Raw genomic sequence first — 22985 nt, 5'->3', positions numbered from 1 at the left:
TGTTTCAGAAAAAAAGTTAGGTCAAATTTATTTCTATGACGCTTTTTATATTTTAATATTGTTTATATTTGGTTTATTTTTTTCTGTATCTGTACTATAAATATATGGCCGAGACCCATTTTTATTCGGATACCCTGTACATTCAATTAGTTGGGCAGTTGATAATCATACATACATACATACATTTCTAAATCCATGTTGCCCACTTGTATAATGTAACAGGAATATTGAAAAAATACCCGTGGTTAGTCCTTTACGAGTGCAGGAAAATTACAGAATATCAAGTCTCTAGCCTCACATAAATTTTAGAAAAAAAATAAAAACTGAATTTTGTTACCACTTTTTAAGGAGTGGGTGAGGAAATTCGAAATTTTTTATGTTATTGATTTTCTTAACTCTGCTGTCTGTTCTTCCTTGATTCTTAGCCTCATTCCTTATCAAGATTTAGAGAAGCTGTATCTTCAAACAACGCCATATGATTCATGTTTTTGTTAAATTTGATATGTCTTAGTATTATCCTATTCAAAATCATTGAAGAATTATCAAAGTGAATAAAGATAATGAAAACTGCATCCACATCGTGACTTTTCTGTTATTGTTAATTGTTAATATTGAATACCTCAGCAATTTGTATCTTTTGTATAGTTATACAATTTTTTGCATGATACACAGAATACATACACGAACTTATTTAAGACTAGTCTCAGTTGCACATATACTAATTGGTAAGTACATCATATTGTGGATACGTAACGACTTGGTTAATGATAATTCCAAATTATGTTAAATAAAAAGAATATAGAAAAAGAAAGTGGCTTTTCTTCAATACCACCAGAAATTAGAGAAGCTGCTGAATAATAAGATAAAAATAATAGTGTTCCTAATAAAGTAGCAGCTTTTGCAACAAAAAAACTTCAAAAAAAATATTTAATAGTCGTGGATAAAGTAAAGTGTTCTACTCCCTAAAATGAGTTCACTTTTGCTACAAAAAAACGGGTTTCATAATTTCATCATGTGAAACACTACTGGATTAATTTAAGCACCTTTCGAAACAATATAAATTTGATTTAATCACGAACAAATTTAGATTTCTCAGTTTTTTAATATTTTATATCAAATTATGTTAAAATAACAAGTAAAAGGGATTGTACAAAAAGAAAGTGGCTTTTCTTTAACACCACCAGAAATGAGAGAAGCTACTGAATAATAAAATAAAAATAATAGTGTTTCTAATAATGTACCAAAATTTTCCAACCAAAATATTTATAGTTGTGGATAAAGTATAGTTTTGTACCCCCTATAATGGGTATTGGTGATTTATAACCTCCCTTGTACACTTGCTAAAGACTAATAATATGAGGTGGTTTAAGCAGGTATAAGAAATCCAAATTAAGGATTATCTAGCAAATAACCATCAGATCGGTGATTTTTACTTTGAATTTCTTGAATGTTGCTTCCTATTATGTATTATGAATAATATGTCGATAAATGTGATACTATATTCTCTTTTCCTTGAACATAATTAGATTCGAAATTTGAAGCATCACTTAATTAATTAGTATTTCTATGTATTTGTAAGTGGCAAACAGAAAGTGTGATTTCGTCCGAAATTAGAAATTCTAAATATTTTTGACGAACAGTAAATTAAAAGATTTATATATACAGCCTTGAAGTTTATTTTTCTTAATAATTCACCTTTTAGTAGTATATTTACTAAAGTGTTTGTCGGAGTTTCCACCTACAATATTTGAGAAAATAATAACAAGAAGTCGTTGTTGATCAAATGAAACATGTCAACCGCGATCTAGTTATTCGATAATTTAGACTGTATATATTATTATCGAGATCCAAGTGTGGTCCTCGCATAACAACATTCATTATTAATATTGAAATGAGGTGATCACAGGTAAGAGCATGTTTGTCGCCTTGTCCCAGCAGCTGACACGGCCACCTGGGTGCTAGAGCTGTGACACCGTCACCGTCATCGGAGCATCGTGCTGCCGGTGACTAGTCACACCCACATAGCGTATCATCTATTGCTGAGTCATGGGTGTTATTACTATACGTCAAGGGTGTAGGCATAGGAAGAGACTACTGAAGGGATGATTAAAAATGTCATATAGCGTTTTACACATTGTATCTAGAATGTTTTTTTCTAAATCAACTTGATTTAATTTATATTGAGGTTGGGCCAAATTCATTCAACAAAAATTGTCTCTTTTAATAACATAAAAATAACAGAGAACATGAAGACGTCATTGAAAACTCGATTAAATTTAATCAAATAATTAATCATGAAAAATTTATATAATCATACAGAATTTTGAAATAATATTTATCAATTTATATAATATGAAACGGTAAGAAAGATCAATTCCCAGATTTTGACTTAAGCTGAGGTCTTATTATTTTTCGCAATATCTTGACAACCATTTGATAGAGACTGCGTTTTACGTTTTTTCACAATACAATACAATAATTATTTTGACAAAGAGCATCTATTTATGGTATAAAAAAACATAATTTTTTATCTCAAAGTAGTACTCGATTAAAAGTTACCCTCAAATCGATATACAATACAATATGCCCAGCCCATAATCCATTCATTAAATTTCAAAATAATACACTAAAAAATTTCTCTTTCATATCGCACCTCTGCTAAAACAGTGTCATAAGTCAAAAAATGAGTAAACCTGTGATATTGTACTATTGGTGCTAGAAAACTTGTCATGTAAATAGTTACTGTTGTGGTAATTGAGGAAAGGTGCGGTATTGTGAAACGAGGGTCAAAACAATGTCCTACAAACTCAAAATAATGGTGTTCGTTCATTGTTTATTAGAGCGCATGTTCTTATCTTGTCGGTGAGTGCAACAAGTTGAAACTTGCAAGTCCGGCTGATTTGTTTATTATTCTTTAGCTGTGAATTATTTCTTCGGTGTTTATGATTTTGGATTAGTCTCAGTTACCATGTGAGACGCAAGAACGTGTTACAATTTATACTTTTGGGTAAAACCAAGGAACTATCAGTACCATTGCCGCCGAAGTAAAAATACCTTGACGTACCGTGGACTACGCCGTGAAAAAATATCCATTCATAAGAAGCTCTGGCAATAGAAAACGTACAGGTCGGCCTCTAAAAGCCGCCATAACGCTAAACGTATTGTATTGATCAGTAAGCGTGATCGACGACTTACAGGATCTTCAGTACTGCTTCAGTGAAAAGGCGATCGAGAGATGGTGTTTTTGGAAGGATGCAGTGAAGATGTCAAAATGTCAAAATAAAATACAAAAACTACAGTGGGCTGAAGAGCATAAAAATTGGACGCATGATGAGTGGAAGAGAGTTTTAGGTAGTAATGAGTCAATGTTTGAGGTTTTTGGGTATTAGATAAGTTTGTTTGTGTATCGAAGAAAGAAGGGAAAAATATTGAAGGGAAATGTAATACGTTCTAGCCAGCACCTGATCGACAGAAAAACCAACCAACCATAAAACGATTCCAAGCATTCCTCGAAGCTCGGAGTATTTAAAAGTATTGGGTAGAAACAATGTACTAGAAGTAAAGATTTGGCTGTCACAGTCGCCCGATCTCCAACCGATTGACTTGTGGGACAAATTGAATATAAAGGTCAGAAAAAAGGTCCTATTTCGACTTCATATCTTGGAAATATCCTGAATAACGAATAAAACCGAATAGACGATGATTATTTGTAGAAATTATTACAGACAATGCCAAAATTGGGCACCGAAATCATAAAATCAGGGGGTTATCGATGAATCAAAAATTTAAATCATATATTTATAATTTATTCATAGTATATACTCATCTATATAAGTTATTTAAAATATAAATATCAAAATCTATCGTATTGTTTTTATTTGATATGCATCACGCAAACTGTAGGGCGGGCAAAAACTTTTGACTGATAGTGAATTTGGCTGCAATAATGTTATCAGTGTTTTTGAGAAATATGAGCAATCTTTCTACGTTTTCAAATATGTCTGTTTCACAACCAGACATTTTTCTGAAATTTTTCCTTTATAGCACCAATTCGTTCAATACTTTTCGAATCAATTTTTCAATTTACTTGTCACATTTTTTGTCGCTTTCAATATATCTTCATTGACAATGAATTATGACAATGTTCAAAACTTGCTACGTTAATTTCATTGAAGTAATTTCGTATTTTATCAATTCAGTAGTCTACTATTAGTAGAATGATCTTTACTCATCATCTCACTTACAACTAGGTACTTTTTATTATTCTTTGACAATTAGGTACTATTATATTCATCATAAAATAATATTTTCTTACAACTCTCTCATGTTGTTTTTGTAGTGTTAAGTGAATGAATTTGTTGTTTCTGTATTGAATTATACTTTATTATATACAAACATTACTTTACCAGAAAATTATACTCGTAAATACTTCTCCTGTTACGTTACTTTGTTAATATGTCCTAAGTTATTTTGATTTAGGTCTATGTGAGCTTTCACTTAAGTTATTTATCCATGGAATTGTTTTCAGGTGCGTTGTCTTGATACTAATTTACTTTGATAGATCCTAATCTTATACGTTCTTTTATCATGACATTAGATATAAAAAATGATACCCTACAATTACCACTAAGTTTTATAAACATATGGCATAATTCACTAAATTGTAACACATTCCGCCATCTATTGATCATAGATAGAAGAAGCTGACGTAAACATCAAGTATAGTTTGAGTAACGTCGACTCTTAGTTTGAACAGATTCGTCAATAGAGAGCGCTGAGTGAATGAAAAATTTTGATTTGTACAAAATAAGTTAATAAAACTATATGCTCGTCTATCGTTCGAGGTCTGTGGCAATTTTATGGGACACCCACCCGTCTCCACAATAGAAATAAACGAAACTAACAACAATAGTATCTTTTACTGTATTTTTATTTTATAATATTTATGAATACAATTCTACTTGTAAGAATTTAATAAGAAATCTCTGTAGCTACTAGGGTGATGAAGACGCAAAAATATTTTTTGTTTCTTTTCTCTTAGGTTACACTCCCATTTTGTTCTACCTAATAAGAGAAACTTAAATTTTTTGAGAAAAATTTAAAGGGGTACTGAAGATTTAGAAAATCTATCACTTTACTACTATTTACTATATAAAATGAGATTTTAAGGTCCATATATACAATATACTTTCGGGACGTGAACAAATAAGAGGAAAATTAGACAAACACAGATTTTTAGAAAATTTCTTTGTCACAATTTTTAAAAAACTTATTACATAATTAATATAAGATTATATTAGTTGTTTAGAATCCTCAAAAAGATTTTGATGCACAATTAACACGTAAAAAACTTATTATGCAGACAGCAATGTTGCTTTTTTTTAGTTCGGGAACTTTTGTCTGAAGGACGTCACAAGAAGCGGAATATACTGCTTCTGGTCATCATCTAGGTTCAGTATTTTGTTGTACTTTTCGATTAAAGAAGCTCCTCCCTCTGCTGTACCTTTGAAAACCTTAAATTATGTTACTATCTCCTTACTTTGGGTATATTCTTTGTCTTTGATCCAGTCTTCAGCTTTTTTCTTGTGGAAATCGAAGCTTAATCCGGTAATAGAAAAGAATCTTTAGTGTTACTAGTGACAAAATCTCAATGTCTACATCAATTCTCTTCGGGCAAAAATCAGCTACTTCTTTCTTCGGATCTTCCATTTTCTCTTTAGTTTCATTCCCTCTTTGTCGACAAAAAATGATGATGCGATAAGTTCCTCTGAGACATACCATAAATGGCCCCATACTTTATTTATTGCTTTTCTAGCTATGACAGGGTTTACATCCTCACACATCTGTAAATCTTTGAGGAGCTCTAAGTCGTTCCTTCGAGTTGAACAAACGGATGGAGCTTGGAACCAATATTTAATGTAGATTAAGGCAGTAAAAATACAAATTTCTCGCAAACATTTTCATTATTGTTTTGTCAATTTGAATTGTTTTTGAAACAAGAATAGTTTCAGAGTGCACGCCGTTTTCAAGTTCTCCTCCCAAAAATACAATGCTTAGTCGCAAGAGTTCCTTGTAATCATTTTGGAGCTGATATTCTGTCAATTGTTTCTTAGCAAAATTGATTTCTTCTTCTTCTTCTTCTTCTTCTTCATTCATATCTTAGAGCTTTTCAATAGATTTTTCTTCAGTTTCTAACGTCGTATACTATTCTTTATTGATTGATTGCCAGTTTTTCTGAAATATTCTGAATAATAAACTATCTGGTCCAGACGAAGGCCCAATTTTATTATGAACAACTGATTCCAGCATAATTTCCATAATGTAAATCCTTCATAGTCAACAAAGGCCTGAGATAAGGGTGCTGCATCTTACCATCACTTTTCAAAATACTCCTTCCAAAAGCTCTAGGAAATGATAATGATGAAACCTGCTTATACTAAACAAATAATACGGAGAATTGGGACTATACATGAACGTAGAAAAGACACAATACTTATGTATAGGAGAGGATACAATCGACATACAACTGGAGAACAACGAAATTATAACGAGATGTGAGAACTATAAATATCTAGGACTTATTTTTGACAAATATGCAGAATATGAAGAAATGAAATATAAATTAAACACAGCAAGAACAATAGCTTAATCATAAAATGGGGTACTATGGAGGATCTACAATGAAGTGATTAAGGAGTACATTTGCATATGGATCGGAAATGTGGGGAATAGAAGAATAACAAACGAAAAGAATAAAATCCACGGAAATAAACCCCCCAAGAAGAGCAAATAGAACGTCAAGTTTAGATCGAATCAAAAACTACACAATAATAGATCTAGAGACAAAAAATTATAGATTATATTGAGGAGAAGCATTTAAGAGGATGAGGAAGGAGAGATTGCCGGATTGCCTAAAAAATCGTTCTCACAGTAGAACAGAAGTAGAGGAAGACCAAGATTATCATGGATGCATAAAATAAAAAAGTAAGAAAGTACGAAATCTGAACGATAAGAATTGCAGCGACAGGAAAGAGTGGAAATGAAGTATCGGACAACGTAGTAGGACGATTTGAACCTGAATTTATTTTTATAATTATTATTAAGATCATGATAATTAGAGAGAGAGAGAGATGCGTTATTATCAAAAAATTATTACAATTTGTGTACAAAAGCATGTAAAAACTAAAAAGCCAATATAAAAATAACTAAAGATACAAATTTCAATTACAGAATAAAACCATAATGAGTAACAAAATTATAGGTAATAGTAATAGGTAATAATTAGTATTTAAATCGTATATAAATCCATAGCAAAAATTGATCCAGTATGCAGCATGTCACCTGTTTACAGAGTAGAAGGCATTTTTCAGTAAATATACCCTCAAATGATCGCGGAATGCAGGAAAATATGAAATCGATTTGATTTCAATTGGCAAGTGATTGTGCATATTCTTTGCATTGTAAAATATTGAGCCCTTAACACATTCTGAACGTGAAATAGATTAATTCTGTCATTGTGGAAGGTTACGAAGAAAGACATTTGATGAAGCGATGAAGCTTTAAAATATAATGAGAAAAATAATTAACAGTTTTTGAAATTATTGTAGGTTCACTGGAACCATACATAGTAATACATTCTCTCTATAAGTGTTAGGAGACCTCAATCGGCAATTAACTTTGAAGTTCAATAAACTATTCTCAAAAGAATAATGAGTTAATTAATAAATATAAACCTGAATTGATTCTTTACCTAAAACACTATAATAATGAACTATGAAAAATACCTGAACGTTCAGTTTACTCGGACACGATATTACCTCTCCGGTGTTTCACTTTAGGAATTCGATGTATTGACAATCATCAATTACTAGAAACGTAGAATCATGCTCGGCGTTGGTATGATTTATAACTCTTCATAAAATCTACAAACCAATCACAATTTACATTGTTCAGACTTAGTTTAGTAGAGGAAAAGCAAATGTGAATTTGGTTTCGACCACATTACAAGGTTCCTAGTTGAGGTGCAAGATAACGTCTTCATGTCCTATTGTGCATTTTTTGGTGCAAAACTGTGTATTTAATACAAAGTATTTAATATAAGCTTGAAACCTCTCTACAGAACAAGACAAAAAGAGTGTATGCTTACTATATAATCTGAACATAACTTATCAGAACTAGTCCTAATCTTGGACAGATGTATATTTTATCAATAACCAAATTCATCATTCAATCATCCAAATATTCAACAATTTAGCTTTATTCTTTTCAGACATCTCCTAAATTTTAAAATAATCGTAACACCGAATCATCATCCTTTTGGCTATTTTTTGTTAATATAAAAGTGAAACAGGAAAATAGCCTTTACATGCTTCATATGCCTAGGGAGTAATATTTTACTATTTCTCTTGATTCATAATCAAAATGCAATGCAAAACCAAGAGTAGGTTGATCTTTTTTCTTCATATGTGATCTTGGTCTTGCGGAATGATAAGTGGTCTTGGTTTTGGTTTTGTAGGGTTCAGTCTTGGTCTCGTTCTTGTATGCGATGATTAATTTTTTTTTAAAACTGCGAAAATACTATCGGACACTTTTCTATAGATTCTAAAAATTATTCAACTGTAAGATAGTGAGCAAAATTTATCATTTGAACGGTGTTTGCATGTTTGTGTGATTATTTCGTATTCATTATCTCGAATTATAATAACATCCACAAGTATGCTGCGAGAGATCGCAGGATCTTTAAGAAATACTACGAGGAATTAGTAAAAAGATGGTAATGTATTCTGAAAAAAAGAACATTTAGCGCTTTTAGTGATTGTTTTCTACACTACGACAATACGCAAGCTCATTCATCGAACCAGTGGCAACAACATTTAAGAAAGCAGCAAGTAATAACGTGTGTAAAAAAAGTTTTCTGAGAAAGTTACTGAAAGGGCCATTTTCTTCAATAACGCGTAATTTTTACTTAGCCTGTAGCATCATATGTGTGTTTGTCAATTTCTAGAATTTATTTATATATTCTATGTCAAAGTTGTCGTTTATTTTGGACTTCCGAACTCTTATCATACAGTTTTCTACTCAATTTCGGGGAACGAATTTCTGGTAAATGTACTGTAGTGACAAGAGGCTAGACCAAGTCAAAATATTATTTGGTCATTGGGATAATGTGTATTAAGAAAATCAATTTTGGTAGACAAATAACTGTATAAATATATGCATCAGAGGCCTCTCCCCTCACATGTCCGACATAAGAACGTGAAATACCTGCTTCTGTTACGCCACACCAGAACAAAACTCTTCAAATTTCTTTTTGGATTTGTATTTCACGTCATTGGGAAAATTTTCTATAGCATCCGGTTAATATCCAACATAGCCATTAATTTCTGAATATGATAAGGTGGAATATTTTCCGTCATCCCACAAATCTGTTATCCGCCATCTTCTTAATGCACGACTGCATATCAGAATTCTGCACAGCTGATCTTCAGTATACTATGGACATTTCTACCTTTTGCGATGCTTAACTCTCTATTTCTTTAGTTTTCGGTGGTGGCCTGTGAGCCAACATTTGCTCAGTCTACCAACCTATTTGATTGGACATTAGTCAGAGCTTCAAACCGCCCACTATTGGGAAGTGTGAACATTCTCACATTTACTTGTTGTTTTATACAGAGTGAGTTTGATATATGGAACGCCTCAGTTATCTCTGAAACGGCTTTTTTTACGATTTTTATAAATTTTTGTGCACAAGGGTCTTGTGATATAGCCGGTATTATGGTGGTTTTTACATTTTTGTGAGAACTTCCCTTTTTCCGAAAAAATGATGAAATTTGTTATTTCAAATGGATATATTTTGTATTTTTAGAAATTCTTAAGAAATACTGATTATTTTTCATTACATTATATATTGTACATTTAGATGGCCACGATAGAATAAACTCGTTTAATTTTAATATTCAAAGTTTATTATTTTTCCGGAAAAGGAAAGATTGGAAAACAATGTAAATGGCAACATAATACCGGCCGTATCACAAGCCCTTTGTAAACAAAAATTCATAAAAATCGTACAAACCGTTTCCGAGATAATTAAGGCATTCTATACATGAAAGTCACTCTGTAACTGCACGATAATGTAATGTTCTGCTCTCAAAATATATTCACAATGTCAGTTTTTCACAACCTCCCCACTAAACTGTATATATTTTTTACACTTAAGTTAAAATTTTACAAAAATAGAAATGACATATGAAAATTTAAATATTAGAAATTCTGTGTTTCTAAATCATTTAGTATTGAATTGAAGATAAGGAATAACTTCAGTTATATACTTTACCCTAAAAATTTTGACTCTTTGACTATCATATTAAAAAACAGATGCGAATGTATTGAACAGAATTCCGAATACTAACTCTCAGAACTGCTTTGGAAAGTGGAAACACCGTTGGTAATGTCTTAAGAAAACAACTGAACTATTTTGGTGAATATTATTCAGTCGACAAGAAACATTATTTTAGAGATAATAAATGGATAACAAAATTTTAATAAGGGGGTAGACACTGATTGTGATCTTATTTTTTCATGTGTACATTTCTTACGTGTGATAAACTGAATCACAGTTGACGGTGAGTTATTGCAATGTACTGTACAAAAACATAAATTATTAAATATAAGTTATCTTTCTTATGGATATTGAATAATCTCATCAGCAATACTTCAGTTTGATGGGTATTATTATGAGGTTTCACATTGAATGAAACCCAATAAATCCATGAGGAACCCAAATATGCACATGGAAAACCCAAAATTTGTACTCAAATATGCAAGTCGTCCAATCAAAATATGTACAATAAAGTCGAAAATATGCAAAAACAATTCTTATATATCCATAACACACAGGCATCTCAGGAAACGAAAAAGCGGACAAATGTGCCAAAGAAGCAGCAAATAACAACGAAGCAACAATTGTAACGGCTATAAATAAATAAAAAAATTCTTACATATGAATTTATTGATTCATTTGAAAAAAAAACATACATTTTCTATCCAGCTTCTTTCATGTCCGGTACTGCATCTGCCGAAATGAGCAACAAATTGTTGATTGTGTTGATTCACCTGGTACATTGAATTTCCAAAACTTCTGGAGAACAGATGTGAAGTTTTGATTTTGGTGCTTTGAAAATGGAATATTTGCTATCATCATTGTGCGACATAGATCTCGGTTAAATATCTTGCTCTTCTACTTTTCGAACATTGCTTGGAAATTTGGCGTTAATGTGGATTTTTTACGTCTTAAGATTCATCTTACTATCATAATGAATAGAATTTTCCACGTGTTGATCTATGTGAATTTTTTTCTCTCTGTTTCTAACGTATATATTTCTAAAAAAAAAATGCGTTTTATTTGTTTTTGTAATTATCAAGAAAATAACTCATGCCGACCGATTTGGTACTTTTGTGTAGCTTAATGTATACTGATGCACAACTGACTTTGGACATCTAATAAAGATTTATAGAATATATTACAAATCTCAAATAGATGTTATCCCTTCAAAATAACAAGATAAAGAGCCGACACAAATTGGTCTACAGCCTATGTAGATCGCTCAACAGAACACAGGATGACTATTTTGAAACGACTTATTTTGAATATCGATACATTTTCTTCAAACTGACTACCTGTTTCAAGATCAGTTTTTTGAGAGCTGCAATAACAATAATAGAGGATTTATAAAATTGTAACGCTTGTCAAAGCTCTACATCTTACAAAATTTGCTCTATTATGCACAACATGACATTTATAAAGTATATATGGAAATATTTAATATGCAAAATAAGTGCTTAGCATATTTGGATTTCCTTAATCATAATATATTTTCACTAATAATTAAATTCCAAATTTTGTACGAAGTTGCTTGAATTGTAGAAACTAACGATTATCATCACACGGTATGATCTTGCAATAAAAGATTTTAATACAGGGTGTTTCTAAATTAATGCGATAAATTCAGGAGGTGATTGCTTGTATGATATTAAGATGGGTCTTTCCTATAACAAAAGTTTCTCAGCTCAGACATATCCGAGATATCACTCTTAAAACTTGATGACTAAAGTTGAGTTTTTTTTTATAAAATTTTAGTAATGCTAGAAACTTGAAATTTTCGTGAGCTCTCAAAGGACTAACTACGGGTATTATTCAATATTTTTTTTACATTATACGGGTGAAATTAGCAGCCCTTACTATATTTCATATCAACACTTTTTTTCAAGATGAAATGAAATAAAATTATAACCTAAGATCCTTGTTTTATCTAAAAATATTTTATATTTTCAATTTTTTTTTCAAAACCAATAGCTATAGGGGAAAAAATGAACACCATGATTTATAATTTTTTCAATAAATTTAGTGGAAAACAAGACATAACATGTAATACGATTCACCCCCGTAAATTGTAACAGGAATGTTGAAGAAGTTTCCGTAGTTAGTCTTTTGCGAATGCACAAAATTACATAATTTCATGTTTCTAGCATTACTGAAATTTTAGAAAAAAAATGAGAATTCAATTCTAGTCACCACCTAATAAAAGAGAAATTTTATTATAGTAAAGACTCATCTTAATTTCATACGAGCAATAACCACCTGAATTTTGTGGCATGAATTTAAAAACACCCTGTATATTCATGAGTGGTAACAGTACATGCTTGTTTTGGATAATTTTTAATTTAATTTGATTCAATCCAATTTTTTATATTTACCTGTGACATTACCTTGAGATATCATATTATTTGTTGAAACCTTTGCCAATTTCTGATATTTTTCTTGTAGTTCTTAAAAGGTAGTCATTCATTGCCTAGAAATATGAAAACTGTTAAAAAATATCGGACATCATAGAAACATTAAGTAAATTAACAAAATATAAATACATTTCAGTTTTTGAGTTCACAAATATATCAATCTATGGGAAAATATGTTACAAATATCAAGTAGTAGTTAATGAATATTTTTGAGAAATACACAATTGAGTGGAAGCATATAAAAGACCGATTTAGTAGAACTATAAAATAATTTTCTGGTCATCTGTATCGTACCTGATTGTTTAATAAGTTCTGTCATTCCATAAGAAAGGGATGATTATTTAAAAGGGATCGTCAATGAACTTTTTTTAGAGATATTCTTAGATGTGGACATCTGGAAGACTGTCGAAATACGTTTCCACTAGTGCTAGTACCTCTTCTATGGAAAATCTAGAAAAATTGAAAATGAGGTTTTTTTTCCTTTGTACAAAAAAATGTTGTTACTAAAAGGAGACGTACCAATTATCGTTCAATAAAGATAGATAAGAATGTATGATTGGTAGAAGGGACAATAGGTAGTAGATACAAAATAAGCTTAACATTGTAATTATCAATAAACTTGAGACAAGTAAAGTTGGATATTGTTAGTCGTATAGATTGATAATGTTAACGCAAATGTTGTTAAACCATCCAATATAGAAATAAAAACATGACTATAACATTGACAGCTGCGTTTGTAGTGATATTGTGTGATATACTAGAAAATATTTTAACGTGTTTACACTCCCTACACTCGGTGTATTTGTTGTTACACAAGCTTTTTGAATTTACTCCAACGGCTTATGGATTAACAATTTTCAACCAAACCTACTCTTTTCTTCACATACTAAGCCAGTAGAATGATAAAAAATCTTACTCTCCTCGTGACATACAATCTCACAGTAAATAATGTGCTGTGTTATTTACTTTGCGGTTATAAATTTAACTAATACACTAGACCACTTTGTCAAGTGTTATAGTTCTTCCAATATCAATTGCAGATTATAAAAACCCTTACCGACAATTTTGTTTGATCTACCCTAGGCGTTATTTTTATAAATATTTTTAAAAATATGTAGATCTCATGCGAGAAAGTATTCGATAAAGCAATCGAATCATTATAAATTGGACGGCATTTTACGGATCTAGACGCATTTAAACAGATGCACTTAATTGTAGTTCTACTTGGAACTTGGAAAAAATCATTATTATACCTCGTTAACTCGCAACAACTGAATATTAAATTATAAAACGTAAATAGATGAGTATAATGTACCTCTCTGTTATGGAGTTTGGTTTATACAGGGTACCAGATGTATTCATTAAACCACTTTTCAAATAATTTTGCTGTCATATCTACATGATAATCAGCTGCACAATTTTTAGCAGATATTAATAAAGCCTTAAGCACGTTAAGCAAGTTAACCGTATTTGCTTACAGCGTGTACTATTATAAAGCGTTACCCTTTAGAACATGGCTCATTCAAACAGCTGACGGTTTGTTAGATGAATTTTTTACGGGAAAAAACATTATTTTTTATTTCTTAATTTGGTATGAGTGCCGTGCGTATTTATGAAATATTGATTGTTCCTCGCATAACTGTCTTCTGCAATTGATATTGAAACGGCTTGAGAGAAAATATGAAAAATTGTTTTTTTTTAGTCTAGTGATTATCATATGAACACTCCTTTCTGTATATATTGTTCAATGTTATAGGGTACCTGCATTTTTATCACAGTATTTATTTTTTTATTTTTTTTTATAAGTTACTGATATGAAATAATGAAAATAAAATATTTAATTGAAAGTGAAATAATAACATCCAAATATTTAATTGAAAATAGCAAGAATTTCAAATTTTTAACTTACATAAAAAAACGATTCTTAGTTGTGATGTCATAGGTTTAATAAAAACATTAAGCAAGAGGTTATCGTTGCCGGCAACGTAGGGTGTGCTTTTATAATAAAGTTTTGATTGATTAATTACTTACAAATAAAACATTTTCTATATATAAAAATAAAGTGAATAAACCTTTCATAGGTTGAATTCTTACATTATTATATAATTAACTGAAAAATTAAAAGCATAATAAACTTAATTACTATATATATTACATTATATATTAAAAAAGCTTTATCAGGTGTTTTATGAACCATTTTTCAAATTAATCTTAGTTTAATAATAACGCTTATTTTAGAATAGAAAATTTACTTTGTATTATATGTTCAGTGTTTATTTATATCTATGACGACACGCAATATGACGGCCCTACTGAAATGTTTAAACTACCTACAATATTTTTGAATTTTTAATAATATTTTTCAGTATAAATATTGATAAAAGAATTAAAACGAGAAGTGAATCTTAATAAGAGTTGGAAGACGAATTTTTGCAGTAGAAAGCCAAAAACAATAAAGAGATGTAAAACTATAGCTGCAGAATGTAGTTAGCGATAAAAAAAATATGATAGAATATGAGGAGTAGATTTGTATTTATATCCTTCAATATGCCAATTAGACCAATAAAAATCTTTAACTGTGTTTGGAAATTAATCAAAAACTGTAATATTCAGATGAATTTTACCACTATGTTCGTTGTATTGGAACTTAAGCAGAGCGGTCTTCCATCCGTAAGATACCTGTAGAGACGAGCTTCTGATTTAATTAGCTACAAAAGCCCGGATCTACAGGGTAGATCACGAATGTGCCTTGAAACTTTCATATATCTTGATATCAACTGCATTATCTCTACATATATAACCTCTCATAGCTAGAAATAATGACAAACACATTAACATATAAATAAATTCTTGTTTCTGATAACATTTGATTTCCATTGTCTTTTTTCTATTTAGTCCAGGAATCATGTACTTTTGCCTGGACAAAATTAGAAAGTTAATGAAATTTTGGGGGATTGTTTGGGAAGTTAAATCCAAGTTTTTAAATAAATCTAACCTGTGCTCGAGTGGGGGTGGCCAAAAATCCACGATTTTTTCTGACTTGTTTCAGCTTTTGGCCCAAACTATGCATCCTATTGAAAAAGATATTATATACATTTTCAAAGCAGATGAGAATCGCTACCGTTTAAGACTAACCGCAGCTATGTAGGTCTAATAAGTCCCGAGATACAGCTCTTCAAAATTTGCCAATTTTTTCCAAAAATTTGAAAATTTATGTTTTGGTCGTCTTTTGCACAAAATATTGGCTAAACTATTGATCTCACGAAAAGAAGTCATTGAGAATAAAGTTGAGAAGCAGTTATTTAGCTCCAATTTAAGCACAACTGCAGCGCTGTAGAATGAAAAGTTTGCAAGTTATAAGGAAAAATCGAAACATCAACAAAATCTGTTTTTGTCTGAAGTGTAACTCTGAACTCAATTCTGAACGGGCAAAGCTTAAATATTTTAAGTGTGAGCATCAGCTCTGTGAGTGAGGATAACGATAGTGGTACAGACTTGTGCAATCTACAAGCGCTTAATAATAATAATTGAAGTGGTTGAGTGAATATTTTCATGTAACTAATTAACTGATATTATTATAATGTTAATTGCAGTAAGAATAAGATTAAATATAAATATTTATGTTTGCTTATTTTTAAAATAAAAAAAATCATATTGAATAAAATATAAATAAAGAAATGAAATAAATATAAAGAAGAAAAAGTTATGTAATGAATAAGTCTTGGTATTTAATCTTGGTCCGGTCCTGGCAGTTAAGCTTGGCCCAGTCTTGGCAGTTAAGGTTGATCCAGCCCTGGAATTTAAGCTTGGCCCAGCCCTGACCTTTAAGCATGGCCCAATCTTGGTGACCAAACTTGGCCTAGTCTTGGCGACCAAGCTTGGCCCATCGTTATCACTCTAGAGTTTTACCAAAACTGGGCCAAGCCTGGCTTACAAGCTTGGCCCAGAGTTCTACATAGTTGAGCCAAGCCTGGACCAAGCTTGTTCCCTTGGAACTTTCCTCTATGGGAAATCTGATGGATAGTGGTCACTATAAATCACATTTATATAGATTTTCCTTGAAGTATCATGATTCAAATGCTAGAGAATTTTTAACTCATACTCTCCAGAAGACAAGAAATTGGTGAAGCTGCAAGTGAACCTTTAGAAACTAGGGTCGTTTCTAAAATGTTATCCGTTGTAGAAAAAGCACACTACTGATTTCGACAACTTCTTCAGTAGCTACTCCTTATTTTTAAATCTGAAAGAAATGGATTTCGATCAACGTGAACTATTAGAGAAAACAGAACTCTAAATTGTCCCATTAAAGCTTCAAAAGAAGTGTAAAAGTCTGAAAGACGTAGTTACGATTATCGTTTTGATGATAAGAATCTGATACTCATTTTGAAGTGGAATGACAATAAATGTGTGTTAATAGCTTTCATCTTTGACACAATAGATACTTTAGCAAGAGTACACCAAGTCGACAAAAAGAAGATCGGATACCCATTCTACAATCAAATGTTGTGAATTATTACAATCGACATATGTGATGTGTAGATCAGAACTATTGGTTGTTAGAAAAGCACTCGAATACTTAGAATAGCAATCGAAGGAAAAACGTCGTACTGGTGGTTGGCAGTGATTAATGCTTTTTCGTTGTATCGTGCAGTAAACCCTAAAAATTTTATATCAATTAAAGATTTCCGGAGGCAAATTGCTGTTCCTCACCTGAAAATTGGACATGAAAACGAGTAATGAAGGGTCGACCACTTAGCTTACCGTCGACATCCAAATCAAGTGTTGAAACTAGTGTCTTCAGGTATGTTGAAAGGAAAGATTTTTTCGAAAAACCAGAAATACAACGTCAGTGTGAACATTAAATTTACGTTTTTATTCTTTTCATTATAGAATCATGTAACAGATCAAGTCATATTTTCAATTATAACATTATATATTATTTATATATGTATAATCCATCATTATTTGCTTTATAAATGTAGTTGTCTAAATACGTAAAATTTATAGTCCCATACCCCCTGCGCCAGCGTTCTTATTTGAGGACCCTTTTTGAATAAATTTTGACGGCGAGTTTCTAATAAAAAATTAACGATATTCGGCTATTTTCATCAAAATAGTTTTTATTTTAGTATCACAGTTTGAATTCTGAAATTAGTAATAATCTTTTGATGAAAAAAGAGAAGCAATAATGTTCAATGAGCAAGATATAGGAACACACATAAAAATGTGACATCCATAGAATTACATCCTCATGATGATTCTCCATTTTTTTTTCTTAAAAAGTATTATTTCACTTTTTACAATAGCAGAATCAAAGGAAAGGAAGAAGTTACACGCATATTAAATCCTTGACAAATTTTTAATAGATCAATTATTTCTCCCAGCTCGGAAGCTTGAAGAAATGAAGTTCACTTTAATCAGTTTTCTTAATTTCATGGAAAAAGAAGAATGTTAAAAAACGAACTTCTGATAACATCAGTATTAACCCAATAGTAATTTCCCTTATAATTTCTGTGACATGTGTTTATATAAAGAAATGGATGTCGGTGAGGAATAGAATCTCCATTTCCGGACGCCCGAGTAGTGAAGATTCCTTAAAAAAATTACAAAATAGACTGACAGATGCACACATTTTATGAATCGTATTTTGTAAAAGATTAACTCAATACCACCAGTGATGACAAATCGTAGATGATTTGCACATTTTCTATAGTATTTGTTTCATCATTTTTACATTCATTTAAAGTCAAATGCCATATACCTTCATGTATTAGGTGAGACAGGCAGTGACAAATATGTATTCTTCCGGCTTATCAATTTACCACTATAGCCACAGTGATTATTTTTTTAACCATTTTCGAAAATAGGGAAATGTGCAGAAACAGAAACTTATTGACACCATAAAGTCTTATGAAGTCCTTATGAAGTTTTCCAGGATTGATTCCAGTCTTGCAATACCTACCCACAATGTAGTTTGTTGTTAATAACATATTTAACCGTCTTTTGTGATTACACCTTGTACATAGATAGAACAGAACGTATTTAGATATTCAGCTGGTAGGTAGAATTGTCAGACCGTACTTTCAAAAATACTTTTTATAAAGAAATAAATATATTTATTAGACTCTCTTATATATTTTTACTGCTAAATCGTCTTTTCTATAAAGTTTAATTTATATACCTAATCAGAGGGGACCTAAAATCAAGAAAATTCACCAACATGAAGAACTACGTAGTTAAACATACTGTACCCTCACTATCACTTAAGCTCAAAATCGCTCTCGAGTAGATAATGTTACTTACATCCTGAGATATATAAGATTTTTTCTCTGAGGAATTTCTTCTTGAATTATTCTTACTTTAATTCGATACCATTCACAAAAAATTAAGAATAGCTTTGATAATAAGGATAATTATTTTTTCTACGACCGTGCGTTTTAACCCTTTTCCGCACGCATTTAGTTTTGAAAGTGTCAAGTACAATTATGCAAATTTTGACCTTATTAGATAGTTTTTTACTTCTGAGATTACAACTATTGTTACTACAGGTAAATAAATATTTACGAAATAGTCCATCAAATAAAATTTAAACCTTTTAAACGTCTTGGAAGTGACCGAATAAGTGCAATCTTCTTCTGAATTAAACCACATTAAACCGAATCCGATACAATAGTATTAATGGATTCATCCGACGAAGAACTTCCCGAAGCCATTTTGAAGGTTGCAAATGAAACTAATTCCGAGCTGTTACCTGCCAAATGACTTAAAACTGTTGCCGTCACCGTCATCGTCATCTTTATGCGACCTGCAACCGATGCCACCCACATCGACGTCATCTACCTTCCAGTTGAAACCAAATAACTCCACTGGACCGGCAATTCTTACTAGTCTACAGAATACAACAAATTGTGTTTTCAATATTGATATTTATAATAATTAGTAGTTTTTAGTTAAAGTTTTGTATATTATTATGTTTGTTGGAATAAAATAATTTTAGAAAAATGGGTTGGTATACTTTTTTGTATATACGGTCGTAGAAAAAAATAATGTTCCTAACTCATGCGTAAAGTGTCTTTCCCGCACTTGACCGCTTGCCCGAACTCCGCTCCGCGTCATTCGGGACAACTGCAGTCGCGTGCATTAGATTCTTATGCTTGGAGGTATGACTATAATTTACATTTAAATGAATTTAAATGATTTCTGATTACTACACACCAGTAGACTGCATGAAAAAGTTCTATTAATTTTGAATTAGATGTGAAAGTGAAAATCCTTTTCCATAATCTATGGCATTTAATATAATCAATTGATCTAACATAAAATTGAAGTAGTAGATCTTTTCGATTAAGTGGAAGTGATAATCACCAAAAAGAAATTGAAATTGGGAAGTACTGGAATTATTTTAAAGCTCCTTATTACAGAAGAGAAAATATCATTTGAAAAACCGCTGAAGTGATGAAATTAAATATCAAAATATCAAATATCTTCTTCGTGAAAATACGTCTTTGAATAATGATAGCAGGTCGCCGCAATTTTTTCATAAACCTGTGCCCAAACAATATGTTTTAACTACTACATTCTTCCTAAAAGATATTTCTAAAGAAATTCTACAAAAATTTCTTTCATATTCCACCATAAGCGCGTTCTCAATATAAATTCAATAGAAGGAATAAAAAATTAATTCTAATTAATCGACCGCATTTGCGGATTCGGGGAAATTATCATATTTAATTCAAAATTTAGAGGACCATCTTTGATCATTACTTTTGCGCATGTCATTAGTTCATTTATTCAAATCCCTCAAATCTGAATCTCGCCAAGCAACATCTGATTGATATTAATAAGGGGTACAAATCTGACCGCGACAAAGCCGATTTATATTGTATTAAATATGTATTGAATCCAATACCATTGTATAAAGAATATTCTTTATACAATGCCAATACTAAGGCATGCCTGACTAAATAAAACAAAATAAAAAACGTGTTCTGGCCCTTTGCAAAAAAAAATTTACCTGATGCCTTTCGGCATTCTATAGAAATCCTGACAGTTAATAAATGATGACAAATTACTTTGTAGGTCTATTCAAAATATTTTAGAGTCATTTCTCAAACAAGATATTATAATTAGATGATGGTTAAAAATATATTTGAAATTTCAAATTGTATACAACTTCACAAACAAAATTACATTGAGATACTTCTAATCTTCGTGCGAACAATATAGCAAATTGAAATCCATACTTATCTGAAAAAACATATATAATACCCATAAATCCACTGACATACCTACACTTAACTCTCAAACACTTTAATAAAATCATGCACAAACTGACAAAAATACTTATCTTACAAGTTCTGGTAGTGTTATCACAGAAATATAACTATGGTTGACATGATGATGACATAGCAAGAAGGGGACGCTAGTGACGACGCCGACGCCCCAATAGCGTCTATGAGTGCCGGATTCTGCGAGGGATGGAAAAGGGCCATGGATGATTCTTGCTCTCCTTGGGCGTACACTGGTAAAATTTCAATTGGTGAACTACTGTTAACATAAAATCAGATAAAATGATATCAATAGATTTTCAATGATGTCAATTCTATGACTGCAACAAAAACAATTTTTTGAATAGTTTCATAAAATATTCACAATTGCTAATTTAAAGGAATATGGATGAATTCGAATGTTTTTGTTAATAACCCAATTTTAATCAATCTATTGAACGAGGTAATCATAAGATAACTTCTTTTAACCACAAAGCTCTATGGGATCTTGAACTCAATTCAAAAAATTAATTAGTATTGAGATTTGAAATAAAAATTCATTGTACTTGGTTTATTCTAAAAATTAATTGTTCGAGATAAAGAGAAACATTATTTTTCAATAACAGGTAGTCTCTTCTGAAACCCTTGTAAGTGCAGTTACTTGATATGCATGTTGTCATTTGTTTGGGCATATATTCCCATATTGGACGCCAATTGATTGTATTACATATACACAATGAGCTACATAGGGACTACTATGTTATAAGGAAGACATTTGCTTTAGAATATGATATCACAATATATAGCAGACATCTCGTATATAAGTACTTACCTATCATCAAGAAAGCTCCAATCAAAAAAAGTATTGATAGTAAAATTAAATTGTTCGGTTTGACTTCCAAATTAACGATATATTCTTTCTGTATCAGTTGAATCTAAGACAGAAATAGTTCTCTGAATCTGATCCGTTCGGACAAAAATATTTTTGAACAGTCAAAATTTCTAATGGATGGGTCATCCTCCATATAGTCCTTGTTTGGAATCCCGCAGATCAAAAATAAATTGTGAGGTCCACAACATCTGAAGAAGTGGTTGATGCGTTCAAATCACATGTTTTCGAGGTATCTCCATTGGAATGGGGAAAATGTTTCGGCAATTGGCTCAAACATATGTAAAAGTGAATTGATCTTATTGGAGAATATTAAGAAAACCAATGTGGCCATACCCAAATATTTGTTTTTGTTTGACTCAATACTTAAGTAGAAACTCATTCATATTACTTATAAAATGCTTGAAATTGGACTATCAGTAGTAGTAGAATAGGATTGATATTGGTTGACCAATAGACACTGTACACCACTAAATATTTTGAGTTTTTTAAAACGTATATATTAGTCTAACAAGAGGCTTATCGTAGTAGCGAACTTTTATTCCTATTAATAAAGTCTGTCAAGTAATACATCATTTAGAAAGTGCTTCCATTATGTATTATATTTTACATTTTGAAACATACGCATAGTATCTTTAGAATTGTTGGAATTGTCAATTCTGAATATTATCTACGAAAAATTTATTGTGTGAAACAACACAAAAGTTTGGTTGAAGATTTCATAGTAGTTCTTGATTAATAGCTCAATTATAAAAATTGGTTATTATACACCTATATTAGTTAAATCTGTAAAACTGAACTATCCAAATCATGGGAATGTCGTCGGTAAATTACACGTTCCATTATAAAGTTTGAAGAAACTCTGCCTCAACCAAGAAACATGTTCATACACGTTCTATCAGAAAAAACTCTGTTCTTGATCATATTGTAATATACTGCTACAAGCTCGCGAAATAGTTTCTTAGGCTGGTCCAGTCCATCTCCAATGGAATTTCAAAAACCGGCGAATTCACGGAGCCTTTCATCCGTTTTTTATA

This window comes from Diorhabda sublineata, chromosome 4, assembly GCF_026230105.1.
Source record: "Diorhabda sublineata isolate icDioSubl1.1 chromosome 4, icDioSubl1.1, whole genome shotgun sequence".
NCBI lineage: Eukaryota > Metazoa > Arthropoda > Insecta > Coleoptera > Chrysomelidae > Diorhabda > Diorhabda sublineata.
This window is presented reverse-complemented; position numbering follows the sequence as displayed.